Genomic DNA, 15,047 nt, shown 5'->3' with positions numbered 1-15,047 from the left:
CAGGTCCTCATCACTGAATCTCTTCCTGAAGTACTCCTCCTTCTGTGGGTCATTGAACCCTCGTACCTCTGTCACCTGGTCAACACACCCTGAAGGGATCTTATTGGCTGCTGCAGGTCGGGTAGTTATCCAGAGGAGAGCAGAGGGAAGCAGATTTCCCTCGATGAGATTTGTCAGCAGAACATCCACTGAGGTTGACTCTGTGACGTCCCAACAGATCTTGTTCTTCTGGAAGTCTAGGGGCAGTCGACACTCATCCAGACCATCAAAGATGAACACAACTTTGTACTTGTCATAGTTGGAGATTCTTGATTGTTTGGTTTCCATTGAGAAGTGATAGAGAAGTTCAATCAAAGTGTGTTTGTCCCCTTTCATCAAATTCAGCTCCCGAAAAGGGAATGAAAACACAAATTGAACATCCTGATTTGCTTTTCCTTCAGCCCAGTCCAGAATGAACTTCTGCACAGAGACTGTTTTTCCAATGCCAGCGACTCCCTTTGTCAGCACAGTTCTGATACGTTTGTCTTGTCCAGTTAAGGGTTTGAAGATGTCGTTACATTTGATTGCAGTCTCTGGTCTTGCATGTTTCCTGGTTGTTGTCTCAATCTGTCTCAGCTCATGTTCATTATTGACCTCTCCTGTTCCTCCCTCTGTGATGTAGAGCTCTGTGTAGATCTTATTGAGAAGTGTTGGGTTTCCTTGTTTAGCGATCCCCTCAAATACACATTGAAACTTCTTCTTTAGATTAGATTTGAGTTCACGTTGGCAAATCACAGCAAGCTCATCTGAATGAAGAAATAACACAGAGGATATTAATATTACGTCTGTTTTAATGTCTACAGTATTGAAGGACTGTTAAAGTTTTAAAATAATAATTTATTCTCTTAAGTGACTGTATAAATGTATCAATGTTTTCTTAATGCATTACAGACTGGTGTGACTGATTATATTATTATTGGTGTTATTGATGGTATTATTAATGTTGTCTCTCTCTGTCTCTCTCTCTAAATTAATCACCACATCACATCCCTTCTGCTACTTGATGAGGTCACAAGGTGTTGTGTTAAGGTTGCTACAATATCATTGAGTTACACAGCTACTTTAGCTGTACTTTAGCCACAGCTTTTAAATGTTATAAAACAGCATTCAACATGAGGCAGACAGATCTTACATTTCTCCAGTGTGTCAGCAAGCTCCTTCTGGTTCATTTTCCTCAGGACGTGCAGTGTGATCTTCAGAGCCCCCTCTCTGACACTGCTCTCCTGCTTCTCATCTTCAGCATCCACCACTTCCTCCTCCTGCTTCTGACTCTCAAAGCCTTCTGGGAGTTCAGGACCAAGAATCCTCTTGAACATCTTCAGCTCGTTCTTCACAAATGTTATAATTTTCTCTTCAAGCAACTGAAATAAATCAAGTAAATAAGTTAAGCAAGAGAAGAAATGCTTTCTCATTAACACATTAATGAATAATTGACAGATCAACTTTACTTGAGGTAAACAAAATCAAATGTTCATAACAGGATCACATACACTGAATATAGAGTCCAGGTCTGTTTGATGACTCTGGGAAGACTGACCACTGAGAATCTCTGACTCTGATCTCTCCTGTTGGTTTCTGTGGACAAAACATGAGATTACAGTACACACACACACACACACACACACTGTTTTAGGACTATGAAAATGGACTAAAGTAGGAGAAATGACTAGAGACAGTGTTGTTTAACACACTGACCATGACCCATGAGTTCTTCTTACCTTTGTTCAGTAGAAAAGTCTCCCTCTCTAAAGGATATAGGAGGCGCCATAGACTGCTCACTCTTCATGGACACACAGCTGGGTACAGGGGAGGCTGGTCTCTCCTGCTTGATTGGTCTTCAACACAACAGAGACAAACATTACATCTCTCATCTACTCTGATCTCAGATGGGAAACATAAGAAGAGTTTTATTCCAAAACGCTACATTTCACTTTACAGAAACGTTTGTAATTTGCCTTTATTGTTTAAAGAAATTATGAAAGAGATTGTTGTGTTTTTTCACTATCTAATCATGGCATGGGGTTGTTCAATGACAGACATGTATTTGTTTAAAATCTATCACTTGATGGTTTCATTTCAGAGAGACAAATAATGTTTTTTGCTAAATGCTATATATCTGCCTCACTCTCAGAGAAATCAGTAGTACTGCTAGGTTTAATACAGTAATAATATATATCTGCCTCTCAGAGAAATCAGTAGTACTGCTAAGTTTAACACAGTAATAATATATATCTGCCTCACTCTCAGAGAAATCAGTAGTACTGCTGGGTTTAATACAGTAATAATATATATCTGCCTCTCAGAGAAATCAGTAGTACTGCTAGGTTTAACACAGTAATAATATATATCTGCCTCACTCTCAGAGAAATCAGTAGTACTGCTAGGTTTAACACAGTAATAGTATATATCTGCCTCACTCTCAGTGAAATCAGTAGTACTGCTAGATTATACACAGTCAAATATAACATAGTACTACATTTTTAATAAAGATATGTACAAATGATACATTTGTGACATCAATATATATATATTAAAAAAAATATTCAAGAAATGTATATGTGATCTGTTTGTAAAACATTTACATTTGACACTTTTGTCATTTAGCAGATGTTCTGGCAGGTTTATGGTTCCCCCCCTAGACTCTCAGGAGTTAACACACTCAGGTCAGGGAGAGTTGGAGAGGCAGGTTTATGGTTCCCCCCCTAGACTCTCAGGAGTTAACACACTCAGGTCAGGGAGAGTTGGAGAGGCAGGTTTATGGTTCCCCCCCTAGACTCTCAGGAGTTAACACACTCAGGTCAGGGAGAGTTGGAGAGGCAGGTTTATGGTTCCCCCCCTAGACTCTCAGGAGTTAACACACTCAGGTCAGGGAGAGTTGGAGAGGCAGGTTTATGGTTCACCCCTAGACTCTCAGGAGTTAACACACTCAGGTCAGGGAGAGTTTTAGAGGCAGGTTTAGGGTGTGTTTCTATGTGTCTTTTGTGGGAGATTGTTTGTGTGCACTGCGTTTGTTTGAGCCTGCCACACTGTTGCCGTTGTGAGTATTGTTTATTGTTTTTGTTTTTTCCTGTGGATGCCTTTCGTTTTTTTCCAATTAAAAGAATGAGTATCCACATACCCGCTGCATGTTGGTCCTCCTTTCCTCAACACAACGAAATCCGTGACAGAATCTCCCACCAAACCAGGACCAAGCAGCAGAGGATCGAGGAGGAAGGATGGACGCGGGCAGAGATAAGAAGGAGCGTTTCCAGGGCTATGGAAGAGTTTAGTAAACTCGAGAGGCAGCCCCAATAATTTTTTGGGGGGGTCACAAGGGCAGTTTTGCGGGGCAAGAATGGAGCCCCAGGCAAGCTCCCCGCACTAGCATGGAGGTGCGTGTCTCCAGGCTGGCACGTCCAGTACCAGCCCCACGCACAAGGCATCTAGTGCGTAAACCCAGCCTCGCCAGTCTAAAGTTGCCAGAGCTGCCCGTCAGTCAAGAGTCGCCAGAGCTGCCCGTCAGTCCGGAGTCGCCAGAGCTGCCCGTCAGTCCGGAGTCGCCAGAGCTGCCCGTCAGTCCGGAGTCGCCAGAGCTGCCCGTCAGTCCGGAGTCGCCAGAGCTGCCCGTCAGTCCGGAGTCGCCAGAGCTGCCCGTCAGTCCGGAGTCGCCAGAGCTGCCCGTCAGTCCGGAGTCGCCAGAGCGGCCAGACTGCCCGGATCTGCCCGAGCGGCCAGACTGCCCGGATCTGCCCGAGTGCCCCGACTGCCCTCCGGGTCTGCCCGAGTGCCCCGACTGCCCTCCGGGTCTGCCAGAGTGGCCCGACTGCCCTCCGGGTCTGCCAGAGTGGCCCGACTGCCCTCCGGGTCTGCCAGAGTGGCCCGACTGCCCTCCGGGTCTGCCAGAGTGGCCCGACTGCCCTCCGGGTCTGCCAGAGTGACCCGACTGCCCTCCGGGTCTGCCAGAGTGGCCCGACTGCCCTCCGGCCCAGCCCGAGTGGCCCGACTGCCTGGAACGGCCAGAACCGGAGCCACCTCCGGATATAGGTGGGTTGGGGAGGGGGGGTGTAGCACAGTGCCGTCGGTGACGGCAGCCACCCTCCCTTCCCTCCCTTTAGTTTAGGGGGATTTTTTTTGTTGTTGTTTGGGTTTTTGTTCTTCTTGAGGTGCTTCCGGGGTTAGCACTTTTAGGGGGTGGTACTGTCACGTCCTGGCCAGTAGAAGGGTTCATTGTTATTGTAGGTTGGTCAGGACCTCAACACGACGAAATCCGTGACACTCAGGAGTTAACACACTCAGGTCAGGGAGAGTTGGAGAGGCAGGTTTATGGTTCCCCCCTAGACTCTCAGGAGTTAACCTCTATGGGACCGGCGGGACGAATTCGTCCCACCTACGTAACATCCACTGCCAGCCTGTGGCGCGATTTTCAAAATCTTCAAAATCCTATTACTTCAATTTCTCAAACATATGACTATTTTACAGCCATTTAAAGATAAGACTCTCGTTAATCTAACCACACTGTCCGATTTCAAAAAGGCTTTACAACGAAAGCAAAACATTAGATTATGTCAGCAGAGTACCAAGCCAGAAATAATCAGACACCCATTTTTCAAGCCAGCATATAATGTCACCAAAACCCAGAAGACAGCTAAATGCAGCACTCACCTTTGATGATCTTCATCAGATGACAACCCTAGGACATTATGTTATACAATACATGCATGTTTTGTTCAATCAAGTTCATATTTATATCAAAAACCAGCTTTTTACATTAGCATGTGACGTTCAGAACTAGCATACCCCCCGCAAACTTACGGGGAATTCGCTAACATTTTACTAAATTACTCACGATAAACGTTCACAAAAAGCATAACAATTATTTTAAGAATTATAGATACAGACCTCCTCTATGCACTCGATATGTCCGATTTTAAAATAGCTTTTGGTGAAAGCACATTTTGCAATATTCTAAGTATATAGCCCAGGCATCACGGGCTCGCTATTTAGACACCCGGCAAGTTTAGCACTCACCATAATCATATTTACTATTATAAAAATGTCATTACCTTTTGTTGTCTTCGTCAGAATGCACACCCAGGACGTCTACTTCAATAACAAATGTTGGTTTGGTCCAAAATAATCCATCGTTATATCCGAATAGCGGCGTTTTGTTCGTGCGTTCCAGACACTATCCGAAATAGTAAAGAAGTGTCGCGCGCTTGGCGCAATTCCTGACAATAAAATTCAAAGTATTCAATTGCCGTACGTCGAAGCATGTCAACCGCTGTTTAAAATCAATTTTTACGTCATTTTTCTCGTAGAAAAGCGGTAAAATTCCGACAGGGAATCTCCTTTTCGGCAAACAGAGGAAAAAAATCCCAAAGGCGGGGGCGGTCGGGGTCACGCGCATAAGCTAGTGTCTCTTGATGGGCCACTTGAGAAAGGCGATAATGTGTTTCAGCCTGGGGCTGGAATGACGACATTCTCTTTTTTCCCGGGCTCTGAGAGCCTATGGACGACGTGGGAAGTGTCACGTTAGAGCAGAGATCCTTAGTAAATGATAGAGATGGCAAAGAAGTTCCAGAAATGGTCAGACAGGCCACTTCCTGTAAAGGAATCTCTCAGGTTTTGACCTGCCATTTGAGTTCTGTTATACTCACAGACACCATTCAAACAGTTTTAGAAAATTTAGGGTGTTTTCTATCCATATGTAATAAGTATATGCATATTCTAGTTACTGAGTAGGAGTGGTAACCAGATTAAATCGGGTATGTTTTTTATCCAGCCGTGTCAATGCTGCCCCCTAGCCCTAACAGGTTAACACACTCAGGTCAGGGAGAGTTGGAGAGGCAGGTTTATGGTTCCCCCCTAGACTCTCAGGAGTTAAAACACTCAGGTCAGGGAGAGATGGAGAGGCAGGTTTATGGTTCCCCTAGACTCTCAGGAGTTAACACACTCAGGTCAGGGAGAGTTGTAGAGGCAGGTTTATGGTTCCCCCCTAGACTCTCAGGAGTTAACACACTCAGGTCAGGGAGAGTTGGAGAGGCAGGTTTATGGTTCCCCCCTAGACTCTCAGGAGTTAACACACTCAGGTCAGGGAGAGATGGAGAGGCAGGTTTATGGTTCCCCCCCCTAGACTCTCAGGAGTTAACACACTCAGGTCAGGGAGAGATGGAGAGGCAGGTTTATGGTTCCCCCCTAGACACTCAGGAGTTAAAACACTCAGGTCAGGGAGAGTTGGAGAGGCAGGTTTATGGTTCCCCCCTAGACTCTCAGGAGTTAACACACTCAGGTCAGGGAGAGATGGAGAGGCAGGTTTATGGTTCCCCCCTAGACACTCAGGAGTTAAAACACTCAGGTCAGGGAGAGTTGGAGAGGCAGGTTTATGGTTCCCCCTTGACGATCAGGCTCTGGTTGTGGGGGATGTTCAGCTTGGGGTTGTGAGGTGCTGATAACAGTCACCCGTATGGAATTCGTAAAAGAGCTGTTTCCCAAAACCATTAATAACGTTGCACTTGGAAAATGCTCGTAATCTAACACCTGCCTCAGACCACTCGTAGAACAGCTGAGTGAGTCGTTAGATGCTTTTTTACCCTCCCGCGTGACTTTATACACAGAAGATCTCAACTAAACATAGAATCACATGGTTTATCAGTCTCTCTGACCACCGATAAATTCACAACAAAGTTGTCAATGTCTTTGCAATTTATACAAACAAGCGACATATAAAATGATGCTTAAAATGAAAACCTGAGATGACTGCATTAAACAGCAGCTATAAGCCTCTTTCAAACATATTGACATACATTTCATGTTCAATCAGTTGAGTTCTGTTTTGCTACATGTAGGCTACCGTCTAATTTGGCTCAACCAACGTGAATAGAGGTGCAACCAAAAAATTCAATTGTTGAAAAGAAAAAGTTTAAGAAATATTTAATGTTTCAGCTTTCAATGGCCTTCCTCAGAATAATCACACAATGGGAATGGACAAGTTCATGTAGGGCATGGGGAAGACAATTAGGGAGAAACTCTCTTCAGCTGGTGGCGCTAATGAGAGAGGGTGTGGTAGACTATACACCTCTGGCCTGCTCGCCTCCCTACCTCTGAGGAAGCACAGTTCCGGCTCAGCCCAGTCAAAACTGTTCGCTTCTCTGGCACCCCAATGGTGGAACAAGCTCCCTCACGACGCCAGGACAGCGGAGTCAATCACCACCTTCCGGAGACACCTGAAACCCCACCTCTTTAAGGAATACCTAGGATAGGATAAAGTAATCCTCCTAACCCCACCCCCCCATCCCCCTTAAAAGATTTAGATGCACTATTGTAAAGTGGTTGTTCCACTGGATATCATAAGGTGAATGCACCAATTTGTAAGTCGCTCTGGATAAGAGCGTCTGCTAAATGACTTAAATGTAATGTAAATGGTCCTCAGGGTGAGGGCTACTGTGGGCAATGTCTCCTCCTAGTGGTCAAATACAGTAATGGAACCTGTACAACTATTTGGGAGACAGGGCAAGCATAACTCAACTGCAGTATCTATAATTATTGTAAAACATTGCCATGTAACACATGTCCAATATATTAGGTATTGGAAAATAAACAAGTTCGGAGGGGTGGATATTTCAAGTGCAGTAGATATAACTGATTTAAAACCATTACTATATAATAAACAGGTCTAACACAACTGGTTTGGACAATAGTGAGCTAGTAACCTTTTCCGTCAACGAACAAGAAGTACATTTGGCTCCAATAGCCAAAGTATGACCTTTAACAAAAACATACTATAGTCCTTCTATAGGTTTAGACCTCTGGGACTAAACATACTATAGTCCTTCTATAGGTTAAGACCTCTGGGACTAAACATACTATAGTCCTTCTATAGGTTAAGACCTCTGGGGACTGAAGTATCTATAACATACTATAGTCCTTCTATAGGTTAAGACCTCTGGGGACTGAAGTATCCATAACATACTATAGTCCTTCTATAGGTTTAGACCTCTGGGACGAAACATACTATAGTCCTTCTATAGGTTAAGACCTCTGGGGACTGAAGTATCTATAACATACTATAGTCCTTCTGTAGGTTAAGACCTCTGGGGACTAAACATACTATAGTCCTTCTATAGGTTAAGACCTCTGGGACTAAACATACTATAGTCCTTCTATAGGTTAAGACCTCTGGGGACTAAACATACTATAGTCCTTCTATAGGTTAAGACCTCTGGGGACTGAAGTATCTATAACATACTATAGTCCTTCTATAGGTTAAGACCTCTGGGACTAAACATACTATAGTCCTTCTATAGGTTAAGACCTCTGGGACTAAACATACTATAGTCCTTCTATAGGTTAAGACCTCTGGGACTAAACATACTATAGTCCTTCTATAGGTTAAGACCTCTGGGGACTAAACATACTATAGTCCTTCTATAGGTTAAGACCTCTGGGGACTAAACATACTATAGTCCTTCTATAGGTTAAGACCTCTGGGGACTGAAGTATCTATAACATACTATAGTCCTTCTATAGGTTAAGACCTCTGGGACTAAACATACTATAGTCCTTCTATAGGTTAAGACCTCTGGGACTAAACATACTATAGTCCTTCTATAGGTTAAGACCTCTGGGGACTAAAGTATCTATAACATACTATAGTCCTTCTATAGGTTAAGACCTCTGTGGACTGAAGTATCTATAACATACTATAGTCCTTCTGTAGGTTAAGACCTCTGGGACTAAACATACTATAGTCCTTCTATAGGTTAAGACCTCTGGGACGAAACATACTATAGTCCTTCTATAGGTTAAGACCTCTGGGACTAAACATACTATAGTCCTTCTATAGGTTAAGACCTCTGGGACGAAACATACTATAGTCCTTCTATAGGTTAAGACCTCTGGGACTAAACATACTATAGTCCTTCTATAGGTTAAGACCTCTGGGGACTGAAGTATCTATAACATACTATAGTCCTTCTGTAGGTTAAGACCTCTGGGACTAAACATACTATAGTCCTTCTGTAGGTTAAGACCTCTGGGGACTAAACATACTATAGTCCTTCTATAGGTTAAGACCTCTGGGGACTGAAGTATCTATAACATACTATAGTCCTTCTATAGGTTAAGACCTCTGGGACTAAACATACTATAGTCCTTCTATAGGTTAAGACCTCTGGGACTAAACATACTATAGTCCTTCAATAGGTTAAGACCTCTGGGACTAAACATACGATAGTCCTTCTATAGGTTAAGACCTCTGGGGACTGAAGTATCTATAACATACTATAGTCCTTCTATAGGTTAAGACCTCTGGGACTAAACATACTATAGTCCTTCTATAGGTTAAGACCTCTGGGGACTGAAGTATCTATAACATACTATAGTCCTTCTATAGGTTAAGACCTCTGTGGACTGAAGTATCTATAACATACTATAGTCCTTCTGTAGGTTAAGACCTCTGGGACTAAACATACTATAGTCCTTCTATAGGTTAAGACCTCTGGGACGAAACATACTATAGTCCTTCTATAGGTTAAGACCTCTGGGACTAAACATACTATAGTCCTTCTATAGGTTAAGACCTCTGGGGACCAAAGTATCTATAACATACTATAGTCCTTCTGTAGGTTAAGACCTCTGGGGACTGAAGTATCTATAACATACTATAGTCCTTCTATAGGTTAAGACCTCTGGGACTAAACATACTATAGTCCTTCTATAGGTTAAGACCTCTGGGACTAAACATACTATAGTCCTTCTATAGGTTAAGACCTCTGGGGACTGAAGTATCTATAACATACTATAGTCCTTCTATAGGTTAAGACCTCTGGGACTAAACATACTATAGTCCTTCTATAGGTTAAGACCTCTGGGACTAAACATACTATAGTCCTTCTATAGGTTAAGACCTCTGGGACTAAACATACTATAGTCCTTCTATAGGTTAAGACCTCTGGGGACTAAACATACTATAGTCCTTCTATAGGTTAAGACCTCTGGGGACTAAACATACTATAGTCCTTCTATAGGTTAAGACCTCTGGGACTGAAGTATCTATAACATACTATAGTCCTTCTATAGGTTAAGACCTCTGGGACTAAACATACTATAGTCCTTCTATAGGTTAAGACCTCTGGGACTAAACATACTATAGTCCTTCTATAGGTTAAGACCTCTGGGACTAAACATACTATAGTCCTTCTATAGGTTAAGACCTCTGGGGACTAAACATACTATAGTCCTTCTATAGGTTAAGACCTCTGGGGACTAAACATACTATAGTCCTTCTATAGGTTAAGACCTCTGGGGACTGAAGTATCTATAACATACTATAGTCCTTCTATAGGTTAAGACCTCTGGGACTAAACATACTATAGTCCTTCTATAGGTTAAGACCTCTGGGACTAAACATACTATAGTCCTTCTATAGGTTAAGACCTCTGGGGACTGAAGTATCTATAACATACTATAGTCCTTCTGTAGGTTAAGACCTCTGTGGACTATCTATAACATACTATAGTCCTTCTGTAGGTTAAGACCTCTGGGGACTAAACATACTATAGTCCTTCTATAGGTTAAGACCTCTGGGGACTGAATATACATACTATAGTCCTTCTATAGTTTAAGACCTCTGGGACTAAACATACTATAGTCCTTCTATAGGTTAAGACCTCTGGGACTAAACATACTATAGTCCTTCAATAGGTTAAGACCTCTGGGACTAAACATACGATAGTCCTTCTATAGGTTAAGACCTCTGGGGACTGAAGTATCTATAACATACTATAGTCCTTCTATAGGTTAAGACCTCTGGGACTAAACATACTATAGTCCTTCTATAGGTTAAGACCTCTGGGGACTGAAGTATCTATAACATACTATAGTCCTTCTATAGGTTAAGACCTCTGTGGACTGAAGTATCTATAACATACTATAGTCCTTCTGTAGGTTAAGACCTCTGGGACTAAACATACTATAGTCCTTCTATAGGTTAAGACCTCTGGGGACTAAACATACTATAGTCCTCTAGGTGAAGACCTCTGGGACGAAACATACTATAGTCCTTCTATAGGTTAAGACCTCTGGGACTAAACATACTATAGTCCTTCTATAGGTTAAGACCTCTGGGGACCAAAGTATGTATAACATTCTATAGTCCTTCTGTAGGTTAAGACCTCTGGGGACTGAAGTATCTATAACATACTATAGTCCTTCTATAGGTTAAGACCTCTGGGACTAAACATACTATAGTCCTTCTATAGGTTAAGACCTCTGGGACTAAACATACTATAGTCCTTCTATAGGTTAAGACCTCTGGGGACTGAAGTATCTATAACATACTATAGTCCTTCTATAGGTTAAGACCTCTGGGACTAAACATACTATAGTCCTTCTATAGGTTAAGACCTCTGGGACTAAACATACTATAGTCCTTCTGTAGGTTAAGACCTCTGGGACTAAACATACTATAGTCCTCTAGGTTAAGACCTCTGGGACTAAACATACTATAGTCCTTCTATAGGTTAAGACCTCTGGGACTAAACATACTATAGTCCTTCTATAGGTTAAGACCTCTGGGACTAAACATACTATAGTCCTTCTATAGGTTAAGACCTCTGGGACTAAACATACTATAGTCCTTCTATAGGTTAAGACCTCTGGGGACTGAAGTATCCATAACATACTATAGTTCTTCTATAGGTTAAGACCTCTGGAGACTGATGTATCCATAACATACTATAGTCCTTCTATAGGTTAAGACCTCAGGGGACTAAACATACGATAGTCCTTCTATAGGTTAAGACCTCTGGGGACTGAAGTATCTATAACATACTATAGTCCTTCTATAGGTTAAGACCTCAGGGGACTAAACATACTATAGTCCTTCTGTAGGTTTCTGTGGACAACACATGAGATTACATCTCCTCGTGCAGGGAGTACACACACACACACAAACACACACATACACACACACACACACACACACACACACACATACACACACACACACACAGGGAGGGAACGTTGTGTTTGTTTAATATTGTTTTAGGACTATAGAAATGGATAAAAGGATTAGCCTATGGATTACGAAAACAACAAAAAGAAATGTGAAAATGGGAGAGGAGAAATGACTAGAGACAGTGTTGTTTAACTCACTGACCATGACCCATGAGTTCTTCTTACCTTTGTTCAGTAGAAAAGTATCCCTCTCTAAAGTGATTAGGTTCATTCATAGACTTGTCACTCTTCATGGACACACAGCTGGGTACAGGGGAGGCTGGTCTCTCCTGCTTGATTGGGCTTCAACACAACAGAGACAAACATTACATCTCTCATCTACTCTGAGCTCAGATGGGGAAACATAAGAGTTTCATTACAAAACGCTATAAATCACTTTTCAGAAATGTTGGTAAATTATCTCATTGTTTAAAGAAATGATTAAACCACTACAAGGCTTTATAAAGACTTTTAAAGTGGGTAATTTCCACATAAAATGCACATTTGCTGTTATTTTCCCGACGTGAGAAACTGGGTCGAATTAACATGGCATCTGTAAGTGAATTCATCTTTAGATATCTAGGTGAGACAACCACATATCACAGTCAGATATACAGGATACAAATATTCCATTCCTGCTAAACAATGGATAAATAGATATCTAGGTGGATATATAGATATCTAGGTGGATATATAGATATCTAGGTGGATATATAGATGTCTAGGTGGATATATAGATGTCTAGGTGGATATATAGATATCTAGGTGGATATATAGATATCTAGGTGGATATATAGATGTCTAGGTGGATATATAGATATCTAGGTGGATATAAAGATGTCTAGGTGGATATATAGAATATATAGATGTCTAGGTGGATATATAGATATCTAGGTGGATATATAGATATCTAGGTGGATATATAGATGTCTAGGTGGATATATAGATGTCTATGTGGATATATAGATGTCTAGGTGGATATATAGATGTCTATGTGGATAAATAGATATCTAGGTGGATATATAGATATCTAGGTGGATATATAGATATCTAGGTGGATATATAGATATCTAGGTGGATATACAGATGTCTAGGTGGATATATAGATATCTAGGTGGATATATAGATATCTAGGTGGATATATAGATGTCTAGGTGGATATATAGATATCTAGGTGGATATATAGATATCTAGGTGGATATATAGATGTCTAGGTGGATATATAGATGTCTATGTGGATATATAGATATCTAGGTGGATATATAGATATCTAGGTGGATATATAGATATCTAGGTGGATATATAGATATCTAGGTGGATATATAGATATCTAGGTGGATATATAGATATCTAGGTGGATATATAGATATCTAGGTGGATATATAGATGTCTAGGTGGATATATTGATGTCTAGGTGGATATATAGATGTCTATGTGGATATACAGATATCTAGGTGGATATATAGATATCTAGGTGGATATATAGATATCTAGGTGGATATATAGCGTTTTAGAAAAAAACATATTTTCATACAGATCTAAAATCTAGAACAGTTATATAGAATGTCCCCATTAGCAATCATTTCTGAATAAAAAGCATTTTAGAACATACATTCTTAAACAATATTGTCAGCTCACCTCTTAGTTTTGGTGTCATGTCCCCCAGAGACACTCATTTTAGAGGCGGGCCCCCCCTCCTCTCTCTCCCCAGAGAGACTCATTTTAGAGGCAGGGACCACCTCCTCTATCTCCCCAGAGAGACTCATTTTAGAGCACTGAGCCCTAAACAGAGAAACAGAGATCCAACATGTTGGTTGTGGTCAACAGTGACCCCTAAACAGAGATCCAGCATGTTGGTTGTGGCTAACACAGTGACAACTAAACAGAGATCCAACATGTTGGTTGTGGTTAACACAGTGACAACTAAACAGAGATCCAGCATGTTGGTTGTGGTTAACACAGTGACAACTAAACAGAGATCCAGCATGTTGGTTGTGGTTAACACAGTGACAACTAAACAGAGATCCAGCATGTTGGTTGTGGTTAACAGTGACCCCTAAACAGAGATCCAGCATGTTGGTTGTGGTTAACACAGTAACAACTAAACAGAGATCCAACATGTTTGAGTTGTGGTCAACAGTGACCCCTAAACAGAGATCCAGCATGTTGGTTGTGGTTAACACAGTGACAACTAAACAGAGATCCAACATGTTTGAGTTGTGGTCAACAGTGACCCCTAAACAGAGATCCAGCATGTTGGTTGTGGTTAACACAGTGACAACTAAACAGAGATCCAACATGTTGGTTGTGGTTAACACAGTGACAACTAAACAGAGATCCAGCATGTTGGTTGTGGTTAACACAGTGACAACTAAACAGAGATCCAGCATGTTGGTTGTGGTTAACACAGTGACAACTAATTATTTTATTCATTATCTCTTAGAAATAAAACCGTTTACAGACACATCCAAACAGTCAGGTGATTTAATGCAATTACTTTTTCTAGCCCAATGACTACTCAAAACCCTCCCACAATGCCTGAAAACTAACTAATAGCCCCTGATAGGCCTACATCTTATTTTGGGGTGGCAGGTAGTCTAGTGGTTAGAGCGTTGGGGTGGCAGGTAGCCTAGTGGTTAGAACGTTGTGGCGGCAGGTAGTCTAGTGGTTAGAGCATTGGGGCGGCAGGTAGCCTAGTGGTTAGAGCGTTGGGGCGGCAGGTAGCCTAGTGGTTAGAGCATTGGGGTGGCAGGTAGCCTAGTGGTTAGAGCGTTGGGGCGGCAGGTAGCCTAGTGGTTAGAGCGTTGGGGCGGCAGGTAGCCTAGTGGTTAGAGCGTTGGGGCGGCAGGTAGCCTAGTGGTTAGAGCGTTGGGGCGGCAGGTAGCCTAGTGGATAGAGTGTTGGTGCGGCAGGTAGCCTAGTGGTTAGAGCGTTGGGGCGGCAGGTAGCCTAGTGGTTAGAGCGTTGGGGCGGCAGGTAGCCTAGTGGATAGAGTGTTGGTGCGGCAGGTAGCCTAGTGGTTAGAGCGTTGGGGC

The 15,047-nt window shown here is 42.2% G+C and overlaps 1 long non-coding RNA gene across 1 annotated transcript; it reads right to left on the bottom strand.

Moving 5' to 3' along the window:
• Positions 1-1,805: 1,805 nt before the first annotated feature.
• LOC123732126 (uncharacterized) lies at positions 1,806-13,705 on the bottom strand. Its single transcript, XR_006762981.1, has 3 exons — positions 13,651-13,705; positions 12,199-12,315; positions 1,806-1,874 (listed from the first exon to the last, which is right to left on the bottom strand). It is a non-coding gene; the product is annotated as an uncharacterized lncRNA (long non-coding RNA).
• Positions 13,706-15,047: the final 1,342 nt, after the last annotated feature.

This window comes from Salmo salar, unplaced genomic scaffold, assembly GCF_905237065.1.
Source record: "Salmo salar unplaced genomic scaffold, Ssal_v3.1, whole genome shotgun sequence".
Taxonomy (NCBI): Eukaryota; Metazoa; Chordata; class Actinopteri; order Salmoniformes; family Salmonidae; genus Salmo; species Salmo salar.
The sequence above is the reverse complement of the archived record's forward strand: the minus strand, read 5'-3'. Positions and strand labels throughout refer to the sequence as shown.